We start from the raw sequence: 27,955 nt of genomic DNA, 5'->3' as shown, positions 1-27,955 counted from the left end.
TTTAGCTTTCCAATTGGTATTTAACCTTGCCCACCTGGAATCCTTCATCCACCCAATGGGATTTCACCGGAAGGACTGCTCACCACATAGGCCGATACCACAGTCCAGCCACGCAAACAACACTCCTCTGGAGACACAAAACTCTTGTTTTCCAGATGTGACAGCTCAGAGAGCTAGTTCCTTGGAACTCAGAGGCCTACTAAATAGGTATGTACCTAAAACAGATCCGATCTCCTTAATCATTTTCCCTCTCCATTTCTTTTTTAACTTCAAAGGTAGAAGTAAGGAAAAAAGCCTTTTCTAATTAATTAAGTACCAAATAAATGTAAGGAATTAGTTTTAATAATAACCAGGATCTTTTTATTGTTTATATCTGCATGTTTATTGAAATTTTTAATCTGGTGTTTAACCATACTCTTCATTTCCATGCATCTGAATCACCTGGAGTTGTTGTTACATTACAGATGGCTGGATCTCAGCCCCAGAGTTTCCAACTCCAGGGCAGGGCCAATAATTTGCATGTCTAGATTCCCGGATGACGCGGCTGCTGCTGGTCCTAGGAGCACACTTTAAGCGCACTGTTCTAAAAAGTGGTAGGACTTTGTAGTTAGACCTTCCCTGATCAAAATTCATTAATCTAGTCACTCAACACACATTACTTGAATTCCTACTCTATGCCAAGCCCTTTGCTGCTGCTAAGTCTCTTCAGTCGTGTCCGACTCTGTGCGACCCTATAGACGGCAGCCCACCAGGCTCCCCTGTCCCTGGGATTATCCAGGAAAGAACACTGGAGTGGGTTGCCATTTCCTTCTCCAGTATGTGAAAGTGAAAAGTGAAAGTGAAGTCACTCAGTCGTGTCCAACTCTTCTCGACCTTGTGGACTGCAGCCCACCAGGCTCCTCCATCCATGGGATTTTCCAGGCAAGAGTACTGGAGTGGGGTGCCATTGCCTTCTCCGAAGCCCTTTGATAGATAGTGGGAGAAAAAAGATGGATAAGACAGAGTCCCCTAAAGAGTTCATGGCCATTTGAGGAACACAGACAATGAAGTCAATATTTATATTAAAGTGTGGTGACAGCCATGATAGAGACATGGCCAGGATGCTCTGAAAGACTTCTGTAGGGCATCAGGGGGAGGATGTGGGGAGTCAGTGATTTGCCTGTAGGCATCGAGGCCAGACAGGGTAGTAGGGGCCATACCCAGATAAAGAGAAGCCTTATGTAGTAAGCTGAGGTCTGACTTTTGCTCTGGAGGCTGTAGGAAGTCATGGAAGGTGGTTTTTCGAAGGTGGAGCAGTACTGCACTGAGCAAAAGCAGAGGATTCAGAATCCAGGCCTAAGTTCTAATATTGGCTGTGCTACTTGTATGACCTAGGGCGAGTTACTTAACCTTCGTTGGCTTTCCCTTTCCTCATGTGTAAAGGGGAAAATAGCATTTACCTTATTTAGGTGTTGTGACGATTAAGTAAGAAAAAGTTACCTAAATGCCTGGCATGTGTTTAATGAATGGTGATTATGATCAGGTTTGAACTTTAGAAAGCTAAAGACATGAAAGACATACCTCTCAGATAATTATTCATTTCTTTATTTGAAACTACCAGGCTAGTTCAAATATCAACTAAGTATTATTCATATTTATACATATTATATATTTTTAATTTAATATGTGTAAAATAAAAGACTTCTCAGCCATAAAAAATGAAGGAAGTACTGACATTTGTGGCAACATGTATAAACCTAGAGGGCATTATGCTAGGTGAAAAAGAAGTCAAACAGAGAAAGACAAATATGGTACGACCTCACCCATATGTAGAATCAAAAAAACAAAAACCTCACCGAAACAGAGAGTAAATTGGCGATTGCCAGGGGAAGTGTATGGGGGAAATGGGTGAAGGTGGTCAGTGTTCAAACTTTCAGTTATAAGATGAATACTTTCTACAGTTGGAATGCACAGCCTTGCAACTATAGTTAACATTACTGTATTGTGTACTTGAAAGTTGCTAAGAGTAAATCTTAGATGTTCTCACCACACAGACAAACAAGGTAACTAAGTGAGGTGCAGATGCATTAACTAACCTTATTGTGGTCACCATTTTACAGTATATACATATATGGAATTGTCTCATTGCACACGTGACCTTTACACAGTGTTCTGTGCTAATTGTATCTCAATAAAGCTGGGGATATAAAGAAGTCATTTCCCCCTCCCTCATTTACTAGTTCATTCTTTTTTACAAATGGTAGTTTACAGTAGTTCCATGCAGGCTAAATTTCACCTGTTGAGTATAAACCCTTAATGTGAACTTGAGGATTCTTCAATTGATGAAAGTATGGTTATGAAAACATTGTGGATTTTGGTCCCATCTGACTCAACTTCCGAGGGGAATTTATCCTATATGTTCACAACTTACAGAAAGGGAAATTCAGACTTACTTGGGCCTTCATGTGCTTTCAGGAACTTCCCCAGCAGGTAACCAAAATTGAGACTAGAAAGAAATTGCCTAAACATTGAATTCTTAGTCATTTAAAAGAACTGGTGCCTGAATGCTTTAAAAGGCTGGTACTGTATAAATCCTGTTAATTTTTTTAGAAAAAATTTGGAGGAGCTAGTTGAATATGCAGAGTTCCAGCACTAGGTGTCAGCAATAGATTAAATTAGAAACTCCCACTTTTTTTCTTTTATTTTCAAAGTTTTTATAACAATAAAAATAAAGTACATTTCCTGGATTTTAGAAAAGAAGACACAACACACTTCCTTGCCGCTGTGACATCAGTGGAAAAGATGCCCCTGAGAGAATAACCATGGCTCCAGAAACTGTAAGTCTTAGTTTGACCTTCAAATTTGAATGGCGTGGAACTCAATTTTATGTCAACCGAAAAGCTTCGGGATTAAAGTGTTGAGGTAAGGGTGAGCCAGTTCCTAAATGTCTAAATAATGAATTACTTCACACACAGAAATCTAATTTTCAAGCTGACCACAGCCCTGGTGCCATTAACTCATTGAATGCTCTTCCCATGTGGACAAGATGAACAAAATTAACATAAAGTTTCACTTTGAGCCCTGGGAGTTTGTCCCATGCTGTGTCTGGTCTGGTATGTAGAGAGATTTGAGAAACATTTGTGTGATAGTTCTTTCCTAAACTTTGTAATAACCTAAATAATAGTGTGTATATCTCTAATCCTCTTACACTTCACCAGTGTCATGAAGCAAGTGTGTTTGAAGCAAGTCTGACTACATCTTTCTGTTGATTTCAGCAATTCCCTATCAAGATAGACTGCAAATACGTATGCGTAGAATATAAGGTCGTCTATAATCTTGTCCCTGCTTACCTTCTGCATCTATTGAGATGATCATATAATCATATTCTTCAATTTGTTGGTATGGTGCATCACACTGATTGATTTATAGACATTGAAAAATCCTTTCATCCCTGGGATAAATTCCACTTGATCATGAATGTATGATCCTTTTAATGTATTGTTGGATTCAGTTTGCTAGTATTTTGTTGAAGATTTTTGCATCTATGCTCATCTGTGATATTGGCCTGTAATTTTCTTTTATTATGCTGTCTTTGGTTTTGTTATCAGGGTGATGGTGGCCTCACAGAGTGAGTTCAAATACATTCCTTCCTCTACAACTTCTTAGAATAATTTCAGAAGGATAGACATTAACTCTTCTCTAAATGTTTGGCAGAATTCGCCTGTGAAGCCATCTGGTCCTGGACCTTTGTTGGGAGTCTTTAAGTCACTGATTTAATTTCACTACTGGTAATTGGTCTGTGCATATTTTCTATTTCTTCCTGGTTCAGTCTTGGGAGATTGTACCTTTCTAATAATTTGTCCATTTCTTCTAGGTTGTCCATTTTATTGATGTATAGTTGCTCTTCCCTGCTTGCCTTCTAAGTACATCCCTCCCCTTCACATCCTTTATGTTTTATGTTTTAGTACAACTAAGCTCATCATGGTTTTGGTTTTAGTAAATTTTCACCCAGTCTCAAGGGCCCAAATACCACCTGTTATTCTGCAGAATCCCAAATTTCCACATGCAGTCCAGACTACTCCCTTCAGCTCTAGATTCACTGTTACTGTATAGTTACACTTGTCTCTATTCAGACATCTCAGATTTAACATATCCAACACTGAACTTTGACAACCACCTCTCCTCAAAAAACAAACAAAAAAAAAAAAAAAAAAGAAGGAGAAGAAGAAAAACCCATGCTCCTTAGTGATCTTCAGAATCTTAGTAAATGGCAATTTCAGCTTCCAGCTATTCAGGTCAAATCCTTGCAGTGGTCCTTGAGTCTTTTGTTTCTCTCCTGCCATATCCAATCCACGTGGAGATGCTAAAGGTATTAACTTCATAATATATCCAAAATTTGCCTACTTCTGTTACCAAATCAAACTTGAGTCCACTCATCCATATGCAATAAAACCAACTTACTGACACTGGGTTAGAAGATGGGTTAGGTAGAGAATTAAGAAAAATAAGAGACTTCAAGACTTTGACCTGAAGGTGGAGAATCTAATTCAGAGTCACTACCAGGGATAGTCTCAGAATTTACAGTCTCCAAAGACTCTGTTTTTGCTAATCCACAGCATATTTCCCATATTATGGGCTTCCCTGGTGGCTCACGTGGTAAAGAATCTGCCTGCAATGCAGGAGACCGGGGTTCGATCCCTGGGTTGGGAAGATCCCCTGGAGGAGGGCATGGCAACACGCTCCAGTATTTTTGCCTGGAGAATCCCCATGGACAGAGGAGCCTGGCAGGCCACAGTCCATGGGGTCACAGAGTCAGACGTGACTGAGCCACTAAGCATGTGGCAGCTCATAGCATGTTTCCATGAGTTAAAAGACAAGATATTGAAGGTTTGTGGCAGTTGTGTTATTTAGAAATGCTATCTTTACGATTTGAAAAGTGACCCCAAACAACTAGCAAATTTGTACGTCAGGCTCCTCTGTCCATGGAATTTTCCAGGCAAGAATACTGGAGCTAGTTGCCATTTCCTTCCCCAGGGGATCTTCCCAACCCAGAGACAGAACCCACATCGGCAGGCAAGTTCTTTACCACTGGCACCACTGGGGACGCCCTGGTATGTTATTAAATATTAATTATCATGTGACATCCCTTATGTTCAGAATCTAAAAAGAAATGATACAAATGAACTTATTTATAAAGCAGGAACAGACTCACAGACTTAGAGAACAAATTTATGGTTGCCAGGGGGAAAGAATGGCAGGGGGGAAAGGGTAGTTAGGGAGCTTACACGATTGACATGTATACATTGCCATATTTAAAAATGGATAACCAACAGGGTCCTAGTGTATAGCACAGGGAACTCCACTCAATGTTATGTGGAAGCCTGGAGTTTGGGGAGGGATGGATACATGTATATGTACGGCTGAGTTCCTTTGCTGTCCACCTGAAACTATTACAACACTGTTAACCAGCTATACACCAATATAAAATAAAAAGTTAAAAATACTACACAGAGAAAAATATAACACAAGTAAAAATCTTTGGTTCTTCTGGTTGGACTTTTGCCTAATGTAGTCATAATATAATCACATCACATAATCACATCATTTAAACCAACATTTTGATTGAACACAACTTCGTATTTTGGGTGTTACTGGCAATTGGACAATGTTTACTTACTACTCCATATGGGCTGAAGGTAAACAAGCTGAATTATTTGTTTATTTTTATATCTGCTTATATTGATCCAAACCAATATGTCATTAATATCTAATGCTATTATTTGAGTGGAGTAAAATTGGACATGTATTATTATGAATAATGGGGATTTTTGTGAAGTATTTGAGACTGACTGCTAGGTATTATAAAAGAGATTCTGCTGATCTTTGCCTGTACATCAAGAAAAGCCCATATGCAGTATCATGTTAGGAAATGAGTGGCTGGGGCTTGAACTGGGACCATTATACCAAAGTGTAATGCATTTCCAGCAGTAAATCAGAAGTCAGAGGAGTTACAGTGAATCTGAAGCCAGAGGAGTTACAGAAATAAGGCTGCCAACCCATGTTGGATATACAAAGTTCACTCAAATAATAAGCAACTAGGAGATCTTATCAACCACTGAAACGTGGCATGCTGGCTATAACAGGGCACAGAGAAGCATGAAGGTCTGGGCTTGAAAGCCTGCTTCTAAAACAGCACTCTAACTTCTTACACAACAGAAGCATCCCTTCTTCTCTCTGAGTTTCAATCTCCTAAGGCTCTTTCTAGCTCTGTTGCCTATGAATCTATGAGTCTACTCAGTATGAGGCACTGTGCTAGGTGCTTCAGGGGAGCCTAAGTTGTACAAGACACTGTCCATGTTCTTAAAAATCAAAATAAGGATTTGAATGGTTCTATGCATATTTAGCAAATCTGCTACAGGTACTCAAGAAGGCTTCAAGTACTGAGGCAGAGATGGAGTTTATATGACAATGACACAATTCCAACAGCATAACAAAGCTCTGATGTTTGTCTTAGCTTCAGTTTTGTTTATTCTGCTCCAAATATCTATTTATACATGGCTAATATGAAGTGATAACATTGATTTAAAAACAAACATGCCAGAACTGAAGCATGTGTTCGGTCTCTTTGAAATAATATCCTTGAAAGAGTATTCAGATACTTGATAAGTCCCTTCATAGCCTGTGGCACATGTTCAAATTTACTCGGTTGGAATAGATCTTGGTCACTGGAGAATAGACAAGGTGTTTGGGAATAGCCGTGTGTCACTTAGAGTGAAGTCAAATGAATAAGACGAGTGATAGATAGGCCATACATTTTGAGTTGAAAATGAAGTGTGACAATTAACAAATGAGATTGGTTTTCTTGACGGCCATGTAATTGACTCTGAAAGCAGTTCTTATTCCTAGAGATGTTTTGAGCATCACGAGAAAAAGTAGATATTCTCCCGAGGGAAACAGTTTGAAATGCAACAGTACTCCTCTGGCATGCTTGTGATTTCAGGGTTTGTTTCATTACAAACACAAGCTACATTATAAACAGTTATATATTATACCTGACTGATCCTTGCTGTTACAGTTTTGGGACAAATAGCATCTTTCATCTGAAGGAAGACCTCTTAAAGTAACACGTACTGAACCTCTCCCTCCACTCAGGAATCCATTGTGCTAAATGAGCTAGATAACTCCCACAGCAATTCTGTTTGAAGTAGGCATCATATCCTCCATTTTATAGATGAAAAAACTGAGGTTCAAAAAAGTTAAGTGGCATATCAATAGTAATCAAGATCTTGGAGTTCACCAAGTATCATAAAAGAACCCTTCTCCTTAGTGTATTTAAAGAGTTCTTGCACAGTTAGCAATGTTGGCAGTATTAGCACACTTTCTTTTGTGGGGTGGTTGTAACACCAGTTTAACCAACCCAAGTACACCACTGCTTCCATACTTGCCTGCCAGAGGGTAACGTAATCAACATGATTTTTTATTATTTATTTGCTACTTGTTTCTCAACACTAACCCTTTCAAATTTGCCAGTTAGTTACAAAAGGGTTGTCCCCTCTTTTGTCGCATGGTTTGCTTTCTGTTATTTCATTTCAAGTCTCTTGATCCATAGCACATATTTACCTTGGTTCCTGGTAATAGTTCTTTTAACTCATCTCCAGACTTCTAACATTTTGTACAGCCAAGAAAATGGTAACTATCCAACCCTGGGTAATTCACTGATTACCTAGGTAATAATTCTGAACTATTTTCTTATCTTGCACCTGGGGATAAAAATATTTACCTTACCTCCCGTTTCAGGATTGATGGATGGTCTGAACGCAGTAATGTATTTGAATGGATGTTGAAGTATAATGCATGGTGTAAAATGCACAGAGTTGTTTTTTTTTTTTCACATTGATTATGTGATTGACTAACTACTGAACCAATGTGGCTATTGATGTAATTTGATCTAGGCTGGCTCCAGAGAAAGATTACTTTCTTTGTTTCAGCTCCAGAAAGCAGAAAGGAGTCATACATTACTAAAGACCAGGCCCTGTCAGATGTCCTTTGGACAATTAAGTATGGCAGCTGTTACTACGCATTGTCAAAACAGTCAATTACATTTTTTAATTTATACAAATACTGAATCATTATGTTGTATACCTAAAACTAATGTTATATGTCAATTATATCTCAATTTTTTAAAAGTTTAAAACATGCAAAGTATAGTTTTGAGTTGAGAAGTTTTCTTAAAGTCTACATTGTTGCTGCTTCGTGAAAAAGATACAGAATGTGGTATAAGATTTGCTGTAAGTTATGTTACAAGACAATAAAAGTTGAAATGAGTAGTACACACAAACACCCAAACCCCATTCAATTAGATATTCTACATCAATGAACCAAATGGGGACTATTCTCCCGAAAGGCACCTGCTGCAGAGGGAAGCTGGTTGGTCTAGACAGGAAATACCAGGGGAAGGACCAAAGGATCTCAGCACAAGAAACAGGGGCCCTCCCAGGGCTTTCAGCCCTGATTCTTGCCCACAATTTGAAGGCAGGCAAGGCTCTGGTGCATTCAGATCATCAGTTTTTAAAAAAACTAAAACAAGAAGAGGGACAGAGAATAGTGCTTTGCTTATCTCATTGGGTCACTGTGAAGAGATTTGTCAACTGTAGAGAGCTATGCATGAGTAAGGAACCAACAAATGGTTTTTGAGTGCCTATCGTACACAGTGCACACCAATGAAACATTCACCTACCCTCAAAAACTGGCAGTCTATCAAAGAAAGAATAAAATATATAAAAATGAGAAATGTGAGGTAGACAATTGTCAGTGCTACAAATAAATAAACTAGGTGGTGATTGGGATTGATCAATAAAATGATTAAAATGAGGAAATGACCCTTTTTAGGCAAACTGCTTTAGCATATTTGCTTTATTCCTTGTACTTAAGTAATGTATTTTTCAATTAACAAACATTTACTGAGCAACTACTATGTGCTGGTTCCAGTGCTAAAGGCTACAGATATACTGGGAGTTAAAAATGCAGGTTCCTGCTTTCAATGAACTTAAGAGAGAAGAAATAAACATGCCAAAGTGAAAGCGAAGTCGCTCAGTCATGTCCGACTCTTTGCGGCCCCATGGACTGTAGCTTACCAGGCTCTTCCGTCCATGGGATTTTCCAGGCAAGAATACTGGAGTGGGGTGCCATTGCCTTCTCCAGGAGATCTTGAGCCAGGGATTGAACCCAGGTCTCCCGCATTGTAGGCAGACGCTTTACCATCTGAGCCACCAGGGAAGTCCAAACATGTAAAGACATGATACAAAGTTTCAGGTGTAATGGGGGACACTTGGACAGGTTCCAGTAAGGGGTAGCACAAAGGAAGCAGTGATTAGCTCTTGGGGGTTGGGATGAATCTGGAAAACTTCATGGAGAAGGTTCCCTTTAAATATTAAATATTTAAATATTAAAGAAGAAGGAGGACTCCTTCAAGCAGACAAGAGGCAGGAAAGGAAGAACATCTCTGGCAAAGGAAAGGCATGAACAAAAAGGCAGGGGTGCAGAGAGCCTGGGGAGTAAGTGGCACTACTGAAATGAACTGTGGGAAGGGAAGAGGCACAGGAAAAAAAGATGAGCTGACTTTTTTGAGGTGGTGTATCACTTCATGGCAAATAGATGGGGAAACAATGGAAACAGCGAGAGACTTTATTTTCTTGGGCTCCAAAATCACTGCAGATGGTGACTGCAGCCATGAAATTAAAAGATGCTTGCTCATTGGAAGAAAAGCTATGACCAACCTAGACTGCATATTGAAAAGCAGAGACATTACTTTGCCGACAAAGGTCCATCTAGTCAAAGCTATGGTTTTTCCAGTAGTCATGTATGGATGTGAGAGTTGGACCAAAAGCATAGAAGAAATTGATGCTTTTGAACTGTGGTGTTGGAGAAGATTCTTGAGAGTCCCTTGGACTGCAAGGAGGTCAAACCAGTCAGTCCTAAAGGAAATCAACTGTGGATATTCATGGGAAGGACTGATGCTGAAGTTGAAGCTCCAATACTTTGGCCACCTGATGCAAAGAACTGAGTCTTTGGAAAAGACCTTGAGCTGGGAAAGATTGAAGGCAGGAGGAGAAGGGGATGACAGAGGATAAGATGGTTGAATGGCATCACTAACTCAATGGACACGAGTTTGAACAAGCTCCGGGAGTTGGTAATGGACAGGGAAGCCTGGCGTGCTACAGTCCATGGGGTTGTAGAGTCCGACGTGACTGAGTGAGTGAACTGAACCGAACTGATTACTATCTATTGCATAGTTATCCCAGTTGGTTAAAGTCTCTCTGTGAATTCTTTTCCTTGTTGGGGGAAAAAAACAGTCATGAAAACTTCAAGTAGCCATTCAGGTTTCTAGAATTCCAAAGCAGTTATTACATCCTTAAATATTAGTAGTATTCTGGAATATTTGTTAACTGAAGCCTTCATCCTGCCCCCACCCCTGGCAGTGTGTGTCTGTATTTGCATACAGTTTACCAGCGTGCTGAGAATGAGTTCTTTAGCTGGGGAATCACCTATTGGCTACTGTGTAACAGTTCATAGGAATGAGTGCTTGATGCTCCTGAGAAGCCGACATGTTAGTGCTCTTTTGTGATCTATCTCCCTCTCAAAATGGCAGAGTCTTTATCTACAGTTGACTCCAGGCTATCTTGCAGGAGCATCATTCCCGCCTCTTCAAAAGGAGCTAGTCCTGGTTCAATAGCCATTTGCCAGAGGGGAATTCCATTACCTCCCCTTACCAGCAGGATAGATTTTGTCTGGTGTTTACACTGAAGATGGAGGAAATGTAATTAAATTCTTTCAAGTGCTAGATTTACTTACACTATCAATTTACCACTAAACGCACCATTCTCATTTTGGAGAAAGAGAATAGGACCATATGTCTCAAACTTATCAACTGTCGGCACTTGCAGTAATAGCTTTCTGCTTAAAATCAAAGAAAGATTTGAGTTTTTGAGTCCCCCCGAAGCCCTCTAGTTAGAACCTTATGGACTTCATGATTTGGAACTGAATTGGCTATACACTTTTGTTTCATGGAATGAATTTTGCAGTAAATCCAGTATCTTATTTGCAAAATGTCTTAGGGCAAATTTTGGCAACTTCTCCAAAGGGTAGTTCTCTCCTCCATCATTGCCCAGTGAAAACTATGTAAGAATTAGATTAAACAATACCACTGCCAATAAATCTTGTGCATGTTTGGCCCAGTGACAGAACACTGGCCTGTGTAGGAAAAAACAAAACAGAGAAAACAAGGATAAGTATACATATTCATTTCCATGGAATATTAAATAGAGAAACTTGGTAAAAATTTTTGACAGCAAAGGGAATGATTTCACAATTTTGTCCAAAAAATATTATGGGAAGCTTCTCCCATTGAGTTTAGATGACTATTTAATTTATAGATGGAACAGAAATACATATGCATGTTCACATTTCTCTAATTTGTATACAATATATCTGATATTTGGATAAAAGCTGGAAAAAAAAAAAAAAAAAAAAACCTTGACCAAAATCTAATGGGGCATGGGACCTGTCCTCAAATAGCTTATAGTGCAGTTGAAAAGATAAGACTTCCAAAAATATCATCATTAAAGTCAAAGAAAGTTTATGAAGAGTGAAATGGGTATAACTAAAAGTAAAGCTTCACAGTGCAGGCACGCATCAGGAGCTCTGGGAAGTTAGGAAAATGAACAAAAGACTAATGGTAGCTCAAGTCTTAAAGTTTCATGAAGAATGTGTGATTTCAAAAGCTAGGAACAGTTTGAATGAGGCATTCTGATTGAAAGGGGGGCGGGAAAGAGCAAAAGCATGAGAGAGTGAATATGATGGGCAGAAAGCAAAGAAGAGGCCAGGCTGACTAGGGTGGAGGATGTGAGAATGTTGGCATGGTAGGGTAGACTCAGACTTGTCAATGCAGGCTTAAGAGTTTGGTCTGGGTTCCACAGGCAAAGAAGAGCCATCAGGATCCATTGAGCATTGTACCGACATTATGAAAGTAGTGTTGTGGGAACATTAGACCAGGATTTATGGGATTACATATGGCCATCCAGATGGCAAATGCACCAATTGCAAAGACACTTACTTGCCAGGACTGTGAGCAGTGAGATGACTGTGAAAGGAAAGAGGCTGAAGGCTGGCATGAAATCAGGCCATGATGGAGGCTAGGACCAACCTGGGTGAGTTCAGATGGGGAGAACAGATAGTTTCAACTGGCAGTACAGAAGCGGTGAGATGAAACATTCTGATCATTCCAATACAGCACACCCAACAGAAAACAAGGAAATAGAGACACTAAAGAGAATAAGAGAGCTGGAATAGTGAGGTCTCATAGTTTCTGACCCCTGCCTCTCTTTTCAGACTAATTTTGATTCTTGTGCCAGTCATATTGAACTGCCTATAGTTTTCAGAAAACTGTTTTCTCATCTCTCCAGGCCTTGCCCTGAACACTCTTTCTCCCATTTTTCCTGAATGCAATTGTTGTAGGCAGAATGGGACCCAAATATATCCAGTTCCTAACCCCTGGAACCTGTGAGTATGCTACATTACATCGTAAAAGGAACTATGCAGATATAATTAAGGTTATGGACCCCAAGATAGGTTAGATCTAAGGTATCTGGGTGGGCCCGATCTAAGCCCATGAGCCGTTGAAAGCACAGAGTCAGAGATATTTGGCAGAAGGAGGAGTCAGAGAGAGCGGAAGTGTGAGAGGAACTCAACTCACTCTTGCTGGAAGGAAGCCATATGGAAACCATGGGAAAGAATGAAGGTGGCTTCTAGGAACAAAGACTGGCCTCTGGCTGACAGCCAGCAAGGAAATGGGGACCTTGGTCCTACAACTGCAGAGAACTGAATTTGGCAATCAACTTGAATGAGCTTGGAAGTGAATTCAACTCCAGAGCCCCAGAAAGGAATGTAGCTGCCGACACCTTGGCATTACCTTATGAGACTCAAAGCACAGAAACCAGCCAACGTACCCTGTACCCACACTTCTAAACCTGCAGAACTAGGAAATAATAAATGGATTTTTTTTAAGGCAATGATATTATAGTAGCCATAGAAAATGAATATAGCACCCTTTAACACTCAGCTTAAACATCATACCTGGGAAGGCTTCCCTATAGCACTCTATATGTTTCTTTACAAGGGCAAGGATGACATTATGTGGATGTCATCTGCTGTACAGCTGCTTCCCTCCTTAAGTATCGAATGCCTTGAAGGAAGGGACCACGTCTTAGTCATTTTGTATTTGTAAACGTAGCAGTTAGCATAGTGCCTGACAGCAGGTGCTCAGTAAATACTGCAGTGGAAAGAGGAGGAAAACGTGGGCAGAATAAAAATAATAGTTTCAAATATGCAAGGTCTTAAAAATGTTGCCTATCATGCACCCTTGCTCAGGTGGTGACGCTCAACCAAAATAAAAATGTACACCGAAAAAGAGATTCACAAAACAGGAATGCCATCCAGGGGAGAGGTGAAAGGGATTTATAAGATAACAACTGCGCAGCAAGTTTAGAAAGAAAAGGGTTCAGATTGGAGCAGGGCAGAGGGCCCCAGGAGGGATATTTCTAGGGAGAAAAAGGCCTCAAAACCCAAACAAAACTAAACAACAATAACAGAACTGAGAGAGAATCTGAAAGCTCTGCTTTCCGAGTTAACTGCCTGGCTTACCAGTAAATAACATTTGTGTACTCATAATGAGGCAAACCGGAGAAGGCAATGGCACCCCACTCCAGTACTTTGCTTGGAAAATCCCATGGATGGAGGAGCTTGGTAGGCTGCAGTCCATGGGGTCACTAAGAGTCGGACACGACTGAGCGACTTCCCTTTCATTTTTCACTTTCATGCATTGGAGAAGGAAATGGCAACCCACTCCAGTGTTCTTGCCTGGAGAATCCCAGGGACGGGGGAGCCTGGTGGCTGCCGTCTGTGGGATCACACAGAGTCAGACACGACTGAAGTGACTTAGCAGCAGCAGTAGCAATGAGGCAAACTTTAAATTGTAATATAACTATTGCAAGAAGAGAGGAGGGGGGATTGTAAGAAAATTGAATCCCCATCTACTACCATATGACTCCAATAGATTAATCATAATGATTCAAAAGATAACAATGCATGCATGTTATTTAGCAATATGGAAGCAAATGTCAGGAAAGACAGCTAAAATATTGAAAGTGAGGTAGGGCAAATTGGGAGGAAAGGAAGGAAGACAAAGAGATGGGGTCTTGCTTTCCTTTTTCTTCAGTAGTATAAACCTTTAGACACAGTAGTATGTGATTGTAAATCAGCATATATTAGATAAAATAATGATTGATTTTAAAAAGAATCAATGGGGGTTAAACATAAGGACATCAGGTTTTTTAAACCTCCAGTCTAAATCCTCTTCCCACAGATAACCTGTGGTTTTGTACTGTTCATTTTCAGAGAGGATAAGTCTGATAAACTCTTTCATGCTGACATCCTAGATGCTTAAGGGGCTGTCCTTGAGGGGGAGTGTCCTGGGGAGTGGGGTGTATGTTTTTTAAATAGGAGTTTGGAGCAGGGCAATGCTAAGCAAGGAATAATTTCTGAATATGTATGCATGGGCATTAGCACAAGTCCTGATCAGTATGGGATTTGATCACATGGGTTAGTGAGTGATATACTTCGTAGCGTGGAAGATTTCACTGTGTTCTCAAATAGAGTCATATAATGAAACCAAACATTTGTATTGCATTTATAAAAGGTTTTCGCCTAGATTGTTTTATTTGAGGCCCATAAGTGGGAGTTCCCTGGTGGCTCAGTGGGTAAAGAAACTGCCTGCAATGTAGGAAACACGTGCTCAATCCCTGGGTTGCGAAAATCCCCTGGAGGAGGGCACAGCAACCCACTCCAGTGTTCTTGCCTAGAGAATCCCATGGACAGAGGAGCCTGGCGGGCTACAGTCCATGGGGTCGCAGAGAGTCGGACATGACTGAGCGACTAAGCACACATGCATAAGATCAAGATGATCCAGCTAATACGTGAATAAAGATGGAGCAGCAGTGACCCTCGGTATCACTCTGCCAAGGTGCTTTCCTCCCTGCTGCCCTTAAAACCCCCCTTGGCATTGAACTAATGCTGCACATGGCCCAGCTCTTCCAGAATGTCTCCACTAATCTGCCCTGGCCCCTGCTCCTTTTGTTTCCAAGGTAAGCAAAGGCAAGGTAAGAGCATCAGCAAAGAAAGGTCAGGCAGGTGAGGCTGAGTCGAGAAGTGGTTGGGGAGAAACAGGGCCCCAGTGTCCTTTCTGTTTGATGGCTGGAATTATAAACATGGCCCCTCTATATACTCAATGCTCATCTCATCTCTGTCTTAGTGACCAATCCAGATGGCTATAGATCACAGATTACCCCCTCTATCCATCTAGCAAAAACAATGAGATGAACAGACACTCATTCACATACAGATTCACAGACTTTAGCCCTTTCCAGTGCCTAGTACTCAAGGCAGAATATGGGCCTTTAGGGTCCTACGTACTAAGAGGAAAACGTGAACAAAGGCATAACTGGTGCTCTTTGATCAGCAAACCTCCCAAAGTGCAGGTGTAGCAGTCTTCACAGAAACTTTATCAGTCTTCCCAGCAAGGAACCAAAAGAGCATGAAAGGTCTGTCCCATCAGGGCTTCTCTGATTGCTCCAACCAGACACCTGGCAAGTTGGAGGCCATCCAGAGCAGTGTCCCAATCAGCACCTCAAGCAAACCTGCCAACTCTAGCCAACAGCCTGGAAGGTTCCCCCCTGTGGGAATATTGGGAGGCGCCAAGCCTGGGAAGTGAAAGAGACACGATGAGAACTTTGCTCCAGAGTTCTTCAAGGGGCGGCCTCTGGGAATGCCCTTGCATCCACTATTGGTCTGGTTTTGAGAATCTGATTTGGTTAACTGTTGACCTTCTAGTGCTTGCGTCTCCTCAGGCTGGCCTCCCTATGAAGCTAGGATGGAGGCTGGTGGTGCCTGAGCAGTAAAAATGCCTCTGCCACATTTTTTCCATTTTCTGATGGCTCCTTCTTGTCTGTCTTAGTGACCAATCCAGATGGCTATAGATCACAGATTACCCACTCTGTCCATCTAGCAAAAACAATGAGATGAACAGACACACATTCACAAACAGGTATTTGAGACTTTCCCTGGATGCTTTGCATTTTAACAGAGGAGACATGAGAGAGAGTAACTCTTTACATAGCACTTCAGATATTCAAAAACCCATGGAAGTTTAGAGCTAGCACAACTCCTGGAACTCACCTGTCCACAGCCTCCCTTTACGGAAGGGGAAACTGAAGCCCAGAGAGAGGAAGGGACTTCCTCATAGTGCTTATGGAGTTAGTGGCAGATAACCCAAGTTCTTCTATTTGTGGTTCCATCATCCCTTGAAATATTTTCCTTCTCTGAATAGTAAAACTGTTTCATCACTGCTATGTCTGTGGTTTTGTCCCTGGGAAGGGAAGAACAAAAGGGAAGTACAGGTTAAGTAATTACCTCTTTTTTTAGTTCTAGGATGGATTTTATTTAATCAAAATAGAAAAATAGTTGATTCACAATGTTGTGAACCATTTCATTTTAAGAAAATAACTCAGACATTGCAGGTATCACTTCCCTACACATACTTAGTCACATGACCACACATTGCTGCAATGGAGATTGGGAAATGTAATCTTTATTCTGAGGAGCCAGGTTCATTGCTAAATCTCAGAGATTTATGTTACTAAAAGAAATAAAACAAGAAAATGGACAGTGGTAGAAACATTGCAGTCTCTAGCAGGTGCTGATTTGCTTCCCTTGTATCAGATCAGATCAGATCAGTCACTCAGTCGTGTCCGACTCTTTGTGACCGCATGAATCACAGCACGCCAGGCCTCCCTGTCCATCACCAACTCCCGGAGTTCACTCAGACTCAGTCCATCGAGTCAGCGATGCCATCCAGCCATCTCATCCTCTGTCATCCCCTTCTCCTCCTGCCCCCAAATCCCTCCCAGCATCAGAGTCTTTTCCAATGAGTATAGGGAAAGGCAATTTCACTTTTAGAGGGAAAGTGGTTTGATGGTAGGCTAGGGAGGGTCTGAGGCAAGACCAACCAGAGTTAATAGTGATTCAAGGTTGCTGGCTTGGATAATAGGGCAGCAAAAGTATGCTTACACATTCTGGATTGGCTACTCGCCAAAATTTAGCAGGATAAGGTGACACAATCCTGACCAGAGTGTCCCCAGTAGAGTCACTGCTACCTTTAAACTGCATCATTCAGCCTTACTTACTCAGTTTTACTTTGCCTGTTATGAAAATGTCAGGTCAGTCTTCCTGTCTGTTCATATTCCCTGACAAGTGCGTATTCTCCCGATGGACAGAGAAGTCTGAGAAGGGGGATCTGAATATTTCGGGTCTGGTCCAGATCACTGATATCATTCTTTTAGGTTGGCATGTCAATTGCTGGGAGTCAGTGACATGGCACTGCTGTAGACACATGGCAAAACAGAAGCAGAGATGCGGGCTAGATCAGTCCACTGAAATGAGATGTAAAGCAGGGACAGGCACATATTAAGGCAAGCAATCAGCACCAGGAGGTCTGAGATGAAGGGGAAATGTGGCCTAACAGAGGAGTTCATGGAATAGAGTAGTCCAATTAGTGGACTGGTGCCATGGAGTAGAGGAGTCCAAGAAACTGACAGCCATCTGTCCACGGGGAGCAAAGCCTCCGCCGCTGACTAGGGCTCTGAGATAGGGCTCTGCCCCCAAGCACTGGGACAGATGTGAGCACCTCTGAGATTGCAGGAAATGAGTCAGGTAGAGACCAAAGCAGATGCAGAGTATTATGAGCTCTGGTGTTCAGGTAAGGAAGGAGGGATGGTGACTCAGAAGCAAGTATTCCAGAGCTTAAGCTTTGTCATACAGTGCAGGAGAGAAGGAGGTTATGCTTGCTTCTGAGAAGGCAACCCCCTCCCAGTGCATGTTATGTCTGTTATTCTCTATGTTCAAATTAGAAAACTGGGTGTCATCTTTGACTCTTCCTTATCATCTTAGCCTATACTATTCACGATTAGCAAATCCTATGTATTCTATCTTCGGATGTTCTCTTGAAGAAATCCAATTATTTCCAGCCCTCTGCCATTACTTAGTTCAACCTATAACAAAATCTCTTTCCTGAATCAAAGCAACAGCTCTCTCCCTGGCCTCCCTGACTCCCCTTTTGCTGCCTTACAATCCATCTGTTATGTGCTGAATTGTGTCAGCCCACCAAAATTTGTATGTAGCGGTCCTAACCCCCAGTAACAAAGAAGGTGACTATATTTGGAGATAGGATCTTTAAAGAGGTAATTAGGTATAAATAAAACCATTAGGCTGGGCCCTAATCCAATATGACTGGTGTCCTTAGAAGAAGAGATCTAAGAAATAGGTACAGAAGGAAGACGAAGTGAAGGCACAGTGAGAAGATGGTGACCTACAAACTCAGGAGAGAGGACACAGGAGAAAGATCAAGGTGCCAACACCTTGATCTTGGACTTCCAGCCTTCAGAATTGTGAGAAAATTAATTCTGCTGTTTAAGCCACTCAGTCACTGATCCTTTCTTGTGGCAACCCTGACCAAACTAGTACACGATCCTCCATACTGCCTCCAGAGTGGCTTTTATTAAATGCAAAGTCCATCATGTTGGTTCTCTGTTTAAATTCCTCCTGCTTTCAGTCTCCAGTAACAACTAGAAATGAAGCTAGAATTTAAACGTGTGTGCATAAAGGCATTGGAAACTGGAAGCAATCATCATGGTGGGGGGCAAGATTTCAAAGAGTGTTGTGTGTGTAGGAGATATTATTTCATACCTGTTAGAATGACTATTATCAGAAAGAAAAGAGATACCAATGTTAATGAGGATGTGGGGAAATTGCAACCCTTGTACAGCTTCTAAGCTGCCTTAGAAGTAGGGGCAAAAGTAAAGTAGATGGTTTTCCAATGTTGAACCTGGCTTTGATTCACCTTAGTCATGAATTCAGCAAAGGTAATCTGCCCTTACCTGACCTACTTAACAGAGAAAAGAGTGCATCTTCTCTGAGGGAAGTAACATCATCTGGAGCCTAGATGATTACTTATACACAATTGGTTAACACTCATTCAAAACTTTCTAGGAATTGTAAGAGACAAGGTCATATGACTGAAAACCTAGGAAGAAAATACAGACAGTAGACACAAGCCCACAAGTGATCCAGATATTTAGGTTCGCAGATAAAGAATTTCTAATAACTATGTGTTCAAAGAATAGAGGGAAAGGTAGAGAAATTATATGAAAAAAGAATTTAATCCAGTTGTTGAAATCTATAAAGAATCAAATGGAAATCTGGCCTGCGACTGGCAATAACCAATAGAAGGCAACAGAAGTGAAATGCCAGTTCTAGGCATATTCTTTAAGAAGACTGGCAATTTCCAGTCCCTCTCTCTTAGAACACTCACTCTGGGGAGCCTTGTAGGAAGCCTGGCTCCTCTGCTGAAGGTACCATGCGGAGAGGAGTGGCCTTGAGCTTTTATGTATAGGAACAGAAGGCCAGGCATCTCAGAGATGCAGCCTAGCCTCTGGATGACTCCAGTTGCCATCTGACTACAACTGCAGGTTAGATCCTGAGTAATACTGGCAGAAGGACTACCCAGTGGAACCCAGTCAACCCACAGAACAGTGGGAGAAAATAAGATGGATGTTTTAGCCATTATATTTTGGGGGTAGTTTGTCAGGTGACAATAGGTAATAGATATACTGTTTTTCATAACGGCTCCATACCCCATACTATGAGCTAGGGTACTGGGGATCTGAAATCTGATGCTTCCTCAGCACACAAGGCCAGTTTTCCTCGCTGGAAAACTGTTCAACTCTCCATGAAAAAGGCTTTGCCCCTAGATCATCCTCACTTCCGTCTGAGCCAAACCTCAGTATAATTTCTTCCCAGAAGGTAGAAAGTATTATTCCAAGTCTCCTCTTGAGCTGTGCAAGAAAGACTTCAGTCCCAGACATTGGCATTTCTAGCATCAGTCGGCAGGTGAGGAAGCTCACACAATGATTCCTAATCCATTGCCCAGTCGTCTCTTCCCTCTACTTGTTTGCCTGTCCAAAGGCTGATAATTGCTCAATGGTGGCTTCTCTGGCAGCTCAGACAGTAAAGAATCTGCCTGCAATGCAGAAGACCTGGGTTCTTCTGCAGGTTGGGAAGATCCCCTGGAGAAGGGTATGGCAACCCATTCCAGTATTCTGGCTTGGAGAATCCCCATGGACAGAGAAGTCTGGTGGGCTACAGTCCATGGAGTCACAAAGAGTTGGACACAACTGAGTGACTAAGCACACTGCCTTTCTAGGGCACCGTATCCATCCATGACCACTGCATACCCTTACAAGTACTGGTTTCACTCAAAAATTCTCCCATATGAATGCCTGATGTCATCCTGAGTGAGGTTTGAATCAGACTGAGTTCAGAGGCATGATTCTGCTGCTTATTTAGTAAAGACATATCTGATTTTCATTTCCCTAAGAGTTCTACTTCAACAGGTCCTGTGAAAACATTAATTTGCTACTGTGATAATTTCAGTGTATCTTCTTGAAATAGCTGATAAGCGTATAATCCAAGAAGACCATTTGTATAAAGAAATCTTCTATGCATTGTTTTATTTATTATGCACATCTTTATTTTGTTAATATAGCCAACTCGATTATCTAGGCTATGAAAGGGCTAAGTGGTGTAAATAATCCATAACATTGGAGAAAAGGTCATTTATATCTGCCTTAGGGGTGTAATATAGTTCACCCCCCTCAGCAGCAGCAGGTGTGCCTAATTGATTTTGCTTAGACTAATACTAGAATTAACTCACACACTCTGAGCACATATATACTAAAAACATGTTGGTAACTGAGCAGGGAGGGCTGATCCAGGATTCTTATGAAGCTGTTTGATGTACAATTTCCCTACAAAATCTTGAATCCTCTTTGTAATGAATCTATCAGATTCCCCATATGAACTGAGAGCTTGTCCTCATTTTGACAGGCTGCATACCAGTCCCAAAGATGCCATCATTTCTCATATTCTCAAAATCTTTCTTCATGATTCACCTCTGAAACCTGCCTTCCTTTCCCCCTGTCAGTCATGAGATAATCCAGGCTGCTGTATTCACTCATCCATTGTAATGTCTGTCCCTGATGAACTCTGGGGGCTAGATGAGAGGTTTGATGGGCAGGCAGGGAAGAACACATTGGGATCAGCCATAAACCTCCATGGCTTCAGTCCCCCTATTTATCCTGATTACTGCTAAACTCCTGTACCTGGCTCAGACCTCTCTCCCAAGATCTTCTGGTGTGTGGATATGCCTATTTATCTCCCCTGCATGTCCCACAGGACCTTCACCTGAATTTCTCTTCCTCACTGCCTTCCAAATCTACTCCTCTGTACTTTTATATCGATGGCTGGTACCACTGTCCATCTAGTCCTCAAACTAAGAACTTGGGAATCTCCCTTGTCTTCTTTTCTTCATCTCTGTCCTTCTCCACCTGCCCCAGTTCTTGGTGATTTACCCCTTGACTTTTACTTCTGTCTATCTCTCTCTGCCCTCTTTTCCCCTCAAACCAAGCCTCTATCACCTCTTGTCTGTTCAAAACAAACATTCCCATAATTGACTTACATCAAATCTTGCTCCCACCCCCATCCATCTTCCACACAGGAAAGACACACAAACACTGTTCTTCATTTTCTTTTTTTTTAATGCAGTTTAAAAAAAAAACTGACCCTCCTTACTCTCCTTCAGCTTCTCAGAAATTCTGCCAGCTAGTGTATACTGATCTTAGTAACTGAAGGTTTATTTTACTTTATTTTTAAAAATTTTATTTGTATAATTATATATATATATATATATATTTTTTTTTTTTTTTTAACACCAAAAACATTTTGTATTGGTGTATAGCCGATTAGGACTTCCCTGGTGGCTCAGACAGTAAAAGAAACTGCCTGCAATGTAGGAGACCCAGGTTCAATCCCTGGGTCAGGAAGATCCCCTGTTAGAGGGCATGCTATGCTATGCTATGCTAAGTCGCTTCAGTCGTGTCCGACTCTGTGTGACCCGGTAGACAGCAGCCCACCAGGCTCCCCCGTCCCTGGGATTCTCCAGGCAAGAACACTGGAGTGGGTTGCCATTTCCTTCTCCAATGCATGAAAGAGAAAAGAAAGTGAAGTTGCTCAGTCGTGTCCGACTCTTAGCGATGCCATAGACTGCAGCCTACCAGGCTCCTCTGTCCATGGATTTTCCAGGCAAGAGTACTGGAGTGGGTTGCCAACCCACTAAAGTATTCTTGCCTGGAGAATTGCATGGACAGAGGACCCTGGTGGGCTATAGTCCATAGGGTCACAAAGAGCTGGACACAACTAAGCGACTCACACACAAACACACACAGTTGGTTAACAATGTTGTGATAGTTTGAGGTGAACAGCGAAGGGACTCAGCCATACATACACATGTACCCATTGGGAATCATTGTTCTAATATACAATATCTCATCAGGTCACTCAATGGCTTCCCATGGCCATCAGGACAAAGTTCAAAATCCTTGCTTCGCCTACAAAGGTCCTGCTGCTGCTGCTGCTGCTGCTGCTGCTAAGTCGCTTCAGTCGTGTCCGACTGTGCGACCCCATAGACGCCAGCCCACCAGGCTCCCCCGTCCCTGGGATTCTCCAGGCAAGAACACTGGAGTGGGTTGCCATTTCCTTCTCCAGTGCATTAAAGTGAAAGTGAAGTCGCTCAGTCATGTCCGACTCCTATCGACCCCATGGACTGCAGCCCACCAGGCTCCTCCATCCATGGGATTTTCCAGGCAAGAACACTGGAGCGGGGTGCCATTTCCTTCTCCGACAAAGGTCCTACAAAAAGGTAACTCCTACCTAGTTTATGTTATATCTCTCTTCCCTGTGGTCTCTCCACTTCAGCTGTGCTCTATTTTTTCTCAACCTCAGGACATGCCAGACTCTCTCATCTCTGAGCCTTTCTTGAGGCCTTTGTCTCTGTCTGGGGCACCTTTTCACTTTCCTCTTCATCTGGCTCTCTTCCTCCTTCAGATCTGGATCCAAATGTCACTGACTCAGGACAATTTTCTCTGATACTCTAGACTTTTAAGTCTTCCTGTTTTATGCTCTCATAGCCACCCTGGATGTTTCCTTTGTAGCTCTCCTCCTTCTGTGGGGGCCACAGGGTGACAGGACATGTATGTCTGTGTTCTCTGCTCAAGTTGTTAGCACAGTGGTTGGAACAGAAGAGGAGCTCAGTAAATACACTCTGGATGGCTGACTAAGCGATAGCTGCTTAACTGGTCTCCCTTCGTCCACAGTCTTCCCTTCCAGCCTGTCTTTTCCACTGCCCCCAGGGTGATCTCCTAAGCCTGGAATCTCCACTCAAATCGCATTTGAGATTAAAAAGAAAAAGAATTCTCCCCTTCTCCTTGAGAATGAAGTCCAAATGCTTTTGTATGATATGACGTCAAGATCTTCTGTAATCTGGTTCTAAACTTACGTGTTTAGAATAACAAATAACTTTGTCTCAGTTTCTGCTTAGACTAGCCTACACTCCAGTCAGATGGACCTGTGCTCTTTTCCGGGTCCATGCCTTACTCTTTCTAACCTCTGTGCCATTGCTTCTGGTGATGTATCCACCTAACAAGCCCTTTCTGTGTCCTGCCTGTTAGGTCCCATCTCCCTTTCATGAGCCGACTTAAAAGCCTGCTCTGAAGCTTTGGCAGTTCCCTCTCCCAGCTGCAAATGACCACTTCTTCCTCCCAACATCCCCAGCCCTTTTCACCTTCCCCTGTGGCACTGATCCCATTACACGCACACAAGGCGAATTCTACACTAGGCCGTAAGCTATGGGACAGAGGGCCCCGGGTCTTTTCTGTGTGGCTGACAAGACTCAGGCAACAGGAGAGGGGCAGGGCCTATTTGCAGGCCTACCGCTTGCTTCAGAATCTCCCAAGTGTGGCCCCAACACAAGCTGCTTCAGTATCACCTGGGGGCTCATTATTCATTCACCATCTTCCGTCTCCCAGACTTCCCGAGTCAGAATCTGCATTTTAACAAGATCCTCAAGTGATCCATGTGCATTAATGTTTAAGTAGTGGACTGTTTATTAGACAAGAGAACATGCTTTCTCCAGATAGGACAAACACCACATCTTATAATTCGTTGCTCTCAGACCTGGGACCGGTTTACAGTTTAGCTGCACAGTATGTGTTGCTCTATTTCAAGAGCTAGTTTCATCCGGCTTTTAGTTTGGGGTCCTCCCTTTCTCCAGTGTCGTGGGAGGAAGCCTATTTTAGGCAAGGGAGACCTTTGCTCCTGGTAGAAGGCTGTGGATGCACAGAACTGGCTCCAATCAGCAGGGGAGCTGGGATTCTTCACAGCTTGCCTTAATCAGTGCAGCCTCTGGCCAAGCTGTGCGTCAGGCCTGGTGTCCTCTGTTAATCATCAGTGAAAGGAATGCCACGGAATGATGTCAAGTGAGCTCTGGGGCTAACCACTCCTAGAAACATCTGGAGCTGGCAGCGGATCGTGACTATGAATACAGATGAGGGGGAGCAATTGAGTTTAATCATAGTTGTTAGTGTCTTGTACAAAATGTATTTGGGTTTTGATCTAAAGAGGCAAACTATTAAGCAATATTTGTGCTTCTTAGGTATTAGAAGAGAGGTCAAGACTCCATCAAAATAACTTTCTTTCCTGAACTTTCTCCCCAGATGGTTTGAACAAGAACACCCTTGTCTTCTTCTCACTTAATTATCAGCATAGCTCCAGTGTTGTGCTCCTGCACCCAGGCTGTCCGCAGATGCTGATGGGTCATGCAGAGCAACATTGTCTCACTTCTTTGCAGTTTTGGAAAGTGGCAAAACCTGCTGTTTTTGCCTCTGGCGTGTATTGGCTGATGAGTTCCTGTCCCCCAAAAAAACCTCCTCTCTCATTTGAGTTGCTTGGCTTCTCATCAAAACCACACCCAGGCTGAGTCAGGAGTGTCTTCAGACTAGCTTCTGTCTGTCACTGGGAAAGAAAGACAAAAATGTCCTTCTGCCACAGAGATGACAAAAAAAAGCAAGGCTTGCTGGCAACGGTGCTGTCACAGGCCCCTGAGTGTGTGCATTTAATCAGCACTGTCTGTTGTCACACAGGGTTTTGCCAGGCAAAGAAACAACTGGTTTGAATAAGAAACTGGAAGATGACCAACAGACCACTAAGGGAAGCTGATCTTTCCCTGAGAAACCTGCCGCTGGACAAAATTGGAAAACAGACACATTGAACACTTTCTCTTCACCTATTTCCCTTTACAAGGTGGATCAGTCAAAATTTTTGAGAGAAACAGAACCAATAGAAATATATCCATATATTCGTCTTGATATGTATATGTATCTTTTTTGAGGGAGAAAGAGAGAGGGAACAAATAGAAATCTTAAAGAGTTGGCTCACATGCTTGTGTGGGGCTGGCAAGTTCAGAATCCTTAGGGCAGGCCAGCTGGCTGCAAACTCAGGCAGGATTTCTGTGTTACAGACTTGAGACAGATTTCCTCCTTCTCCAGTACAGTAAGGCAGTGCTGGCATTTCAACTTCAGGTAGTAGAGGCCATCTTTTGGTCCATATTTTAGCTAAACAAGCTAGACTGGGTGAGTGCCTGCTGCCCTTTCTGGTTATCCAAGGTTGTTGGTGTGGTCCACAGAGGAAGTATGGTAGGGTTCCCTGTAGAACTAGAAAGCCAGGAGGGGTAGACAGGGACATTTGTCTGATGCTCCCAGCATGTATCACAAGAATCTCTGGGGCTGTGTCAAGAGAGCCATACTCATGGGTTGTCACGTCTCGCAGGAGAGCTCCATGGTAGGCAGTGACTGAAGAGCTTTATAAGGCCATCTTTTGCCTTTAAGTCACAATAGTTTGACCCTCCCTGTTCCATACTGCCCAGCTCCACTAAGCTGGCCGATTCTTTTGAAATGAAAGAGTACTCACCAGTCTCTTCCAGTTCTCAGTGCTCCAAGAAGCCAGAGAGAAGATCTGATTGTGCCTGGCTGCTGCCAGGAGGAAATTGTTGTGACCTGGGGTTGGGCTTCCCTGGTGGCTCAGCCAGTAAAGCATCTGCCTGCAATGCGAGAGACCCAGGTTTGATTCCTGTGTTGGGAAGATCCCCTGGAGAAGGAAATGGCAATCCACTCCAGCACTCTTGCCTGGAAAATCCCATGAACGGAGGAGCCTGATAGGCTACAGTCCATGGGGTCGCAGAGTCAGACACGACTGAGCAACTTCCATTTCACTTTCTGGGTTGGGTACAGTTCTCAAATATAATCCCCAAAGCACCACCTATAAAGTTAAAAAGTGATAAACTGGTCTTCATCAAAATAAAAATGTTTATGCTTCAAGAAAGGATGCCATCAAGAATGTAAAAAAGACAACCCCCAGAGTCAGAGGTAATTTTTAGAAATCATATATCTGATAAGGGTTTGTCAGAAGAAAGAACTCTCACAATTCAACACTAAAAAGACAACCCAGTGAAAATTTGAGCCAGGCTCTGAATGGAAAATTCTCCCCGCAAAAGATATAAGATGGCTAATAAGTACATGAAAGTATGCTCAACATTACTAGTCATAAGTCACAAATCAAAATGACAAGATACCGTGTCACACTTACTACGATAGCTATAATTAAAAAGAAGTAGTATATGTTGGCAAGGATGTGGAGAAATTAGAACCTTCCTATGTGTGCTGGTGTGGATGTAAAATGGCTATATCATTTGTAAAACAGTCTGGAAGCTCCTTAAAGAGTTACCACATCACTCAGAAATCCCACCTGTAGGTACATACCCAAAAGAAATGGAAATAAATATCCAGCAGTTGGTGTCGCTGCCCCTGTCCCACATCCAGGTCATCATGACAAGCTCCCCTGAGGTGACCAGCATCAACCAGGAGGCGCTGGTGCTCACCACCAAGGCTATGGAACTCTTTGTTAAATATGTCTGACTCTTTGCAACCCCATGGACTGTAGCCCACCAGGCTCCTCTGTCCATGGGATTCTCCAGGCAAGAATGCTGGAGTGGGTTGCCATCCCCCTTTCTGGGGGATCTCCCCAACCTGGGGACCGAACCCATGTCTCCTGTATTGTAGGCAGATTCTTTACTGCCTGAGCCAGCAGGGAATCCCCTTTGTTCAATATGTCACCAGCTATTCCTTCAGACATGGCAGTGGAAAAGAAAAGGAGGCACTCACCTCCAGTGACTTATCAGATACTGCAGAGGAGTCAGAAGCTTTTCAGTTCATTGCAGATATATTACCAAAGAAGATTTTAGCTAGTAAATATCTGAAAATGCTTAAAGAAAAGAGGGAAGAAGAAGAGGAGGAGGAGAATGACAACAATGATGAAAGTGAGGTCGATGAAGCAGAATTCTAACCCCCAAAAATCAGCCTGGTGAGGACCCTCCTGGATTAGCAACTTGACTCTGAAGCAGGCCTTAGTCTGTCCACCCCCCAGAGACTTCACGTACATTATGTTCTTTTCCGGCTGAGACCGAGCATAATGTACCTCTGCCATAAATAGCCAACAGGAAAGGAACCCAGACAACAGCCTCTCTTCCCCAGGCCCACACCGCAGCTGGAGTGGGAGGGGACCAGAATGGGCTGCCTACCGGGAGGGACAGTCAGTCTGCAGCTCTAAGCTGTAGAGGCAAAGACAACTTTGCTTAACTTTCTAGTTTACAGATAGATTTTGAAGAACTTCCAAATACCGCTTGTATAGAGTTACATATGTATATTTTGAAATTAGTTCTTGTAAAGAGCTAGATCCTGTTTTAGCTAAATATGTAGTCTGTGAATAGTGTCTTACATTTGAAATTTTGTATTTCAGAACAATCTGGCTTTGTATTCGCCCAAATACTGCATTTTTTAAAACTATAAAATAAATTTTTCTTTCT

The 27,955-nt window shown here is 42.4% G+C and overlaps 1 long non-coding RNA gene across 2 annotated transcripts; it reads left to right on the top strand.

Moving 5' to 3' along the window:
* The first annotated feature begins 5 nt into the window (after positions 1-5).
* On the top strand, positions 6-27,955 carry LOC147341405 (uncharacterized). 2 transcript variants are annotated; one of them, XR_015158894.1, is made up of 4 exons: positions 6-207; positions 2,733-2,816; positions 22,535-22,900; positions 25,179-27,955. It is a non-coding gene; the product is annotated as an uncharacterized LOC147341405 (long non-coding RNA). The 2 variants fall into 2 exon arrangements; XR_015158893.1 differs by having other exon boundaries at positions 2,733-2,901.

The sequence above is a fragment of the Bos grunniens genome, chromosome X, assembly GCF_055505025.1.
Source record: "Bos grunniens cultivar Pamir isolate PY7600 chromosome X, Bosgru_T2T1.0, whole genome shotgun sequence".
In the NCBI taxonomy this organism is placed as follows: domain Eukaryota; kingdom Metazoa; phylum Chordata; class Mammalia; order Artiodactyla; family Bovidae; genus Bos; species Bos grunniens.
Note: the sequence above shows the minus strand (reverse complement) of the source record. Positions and strands in the feature narration are given on the sequence as shown.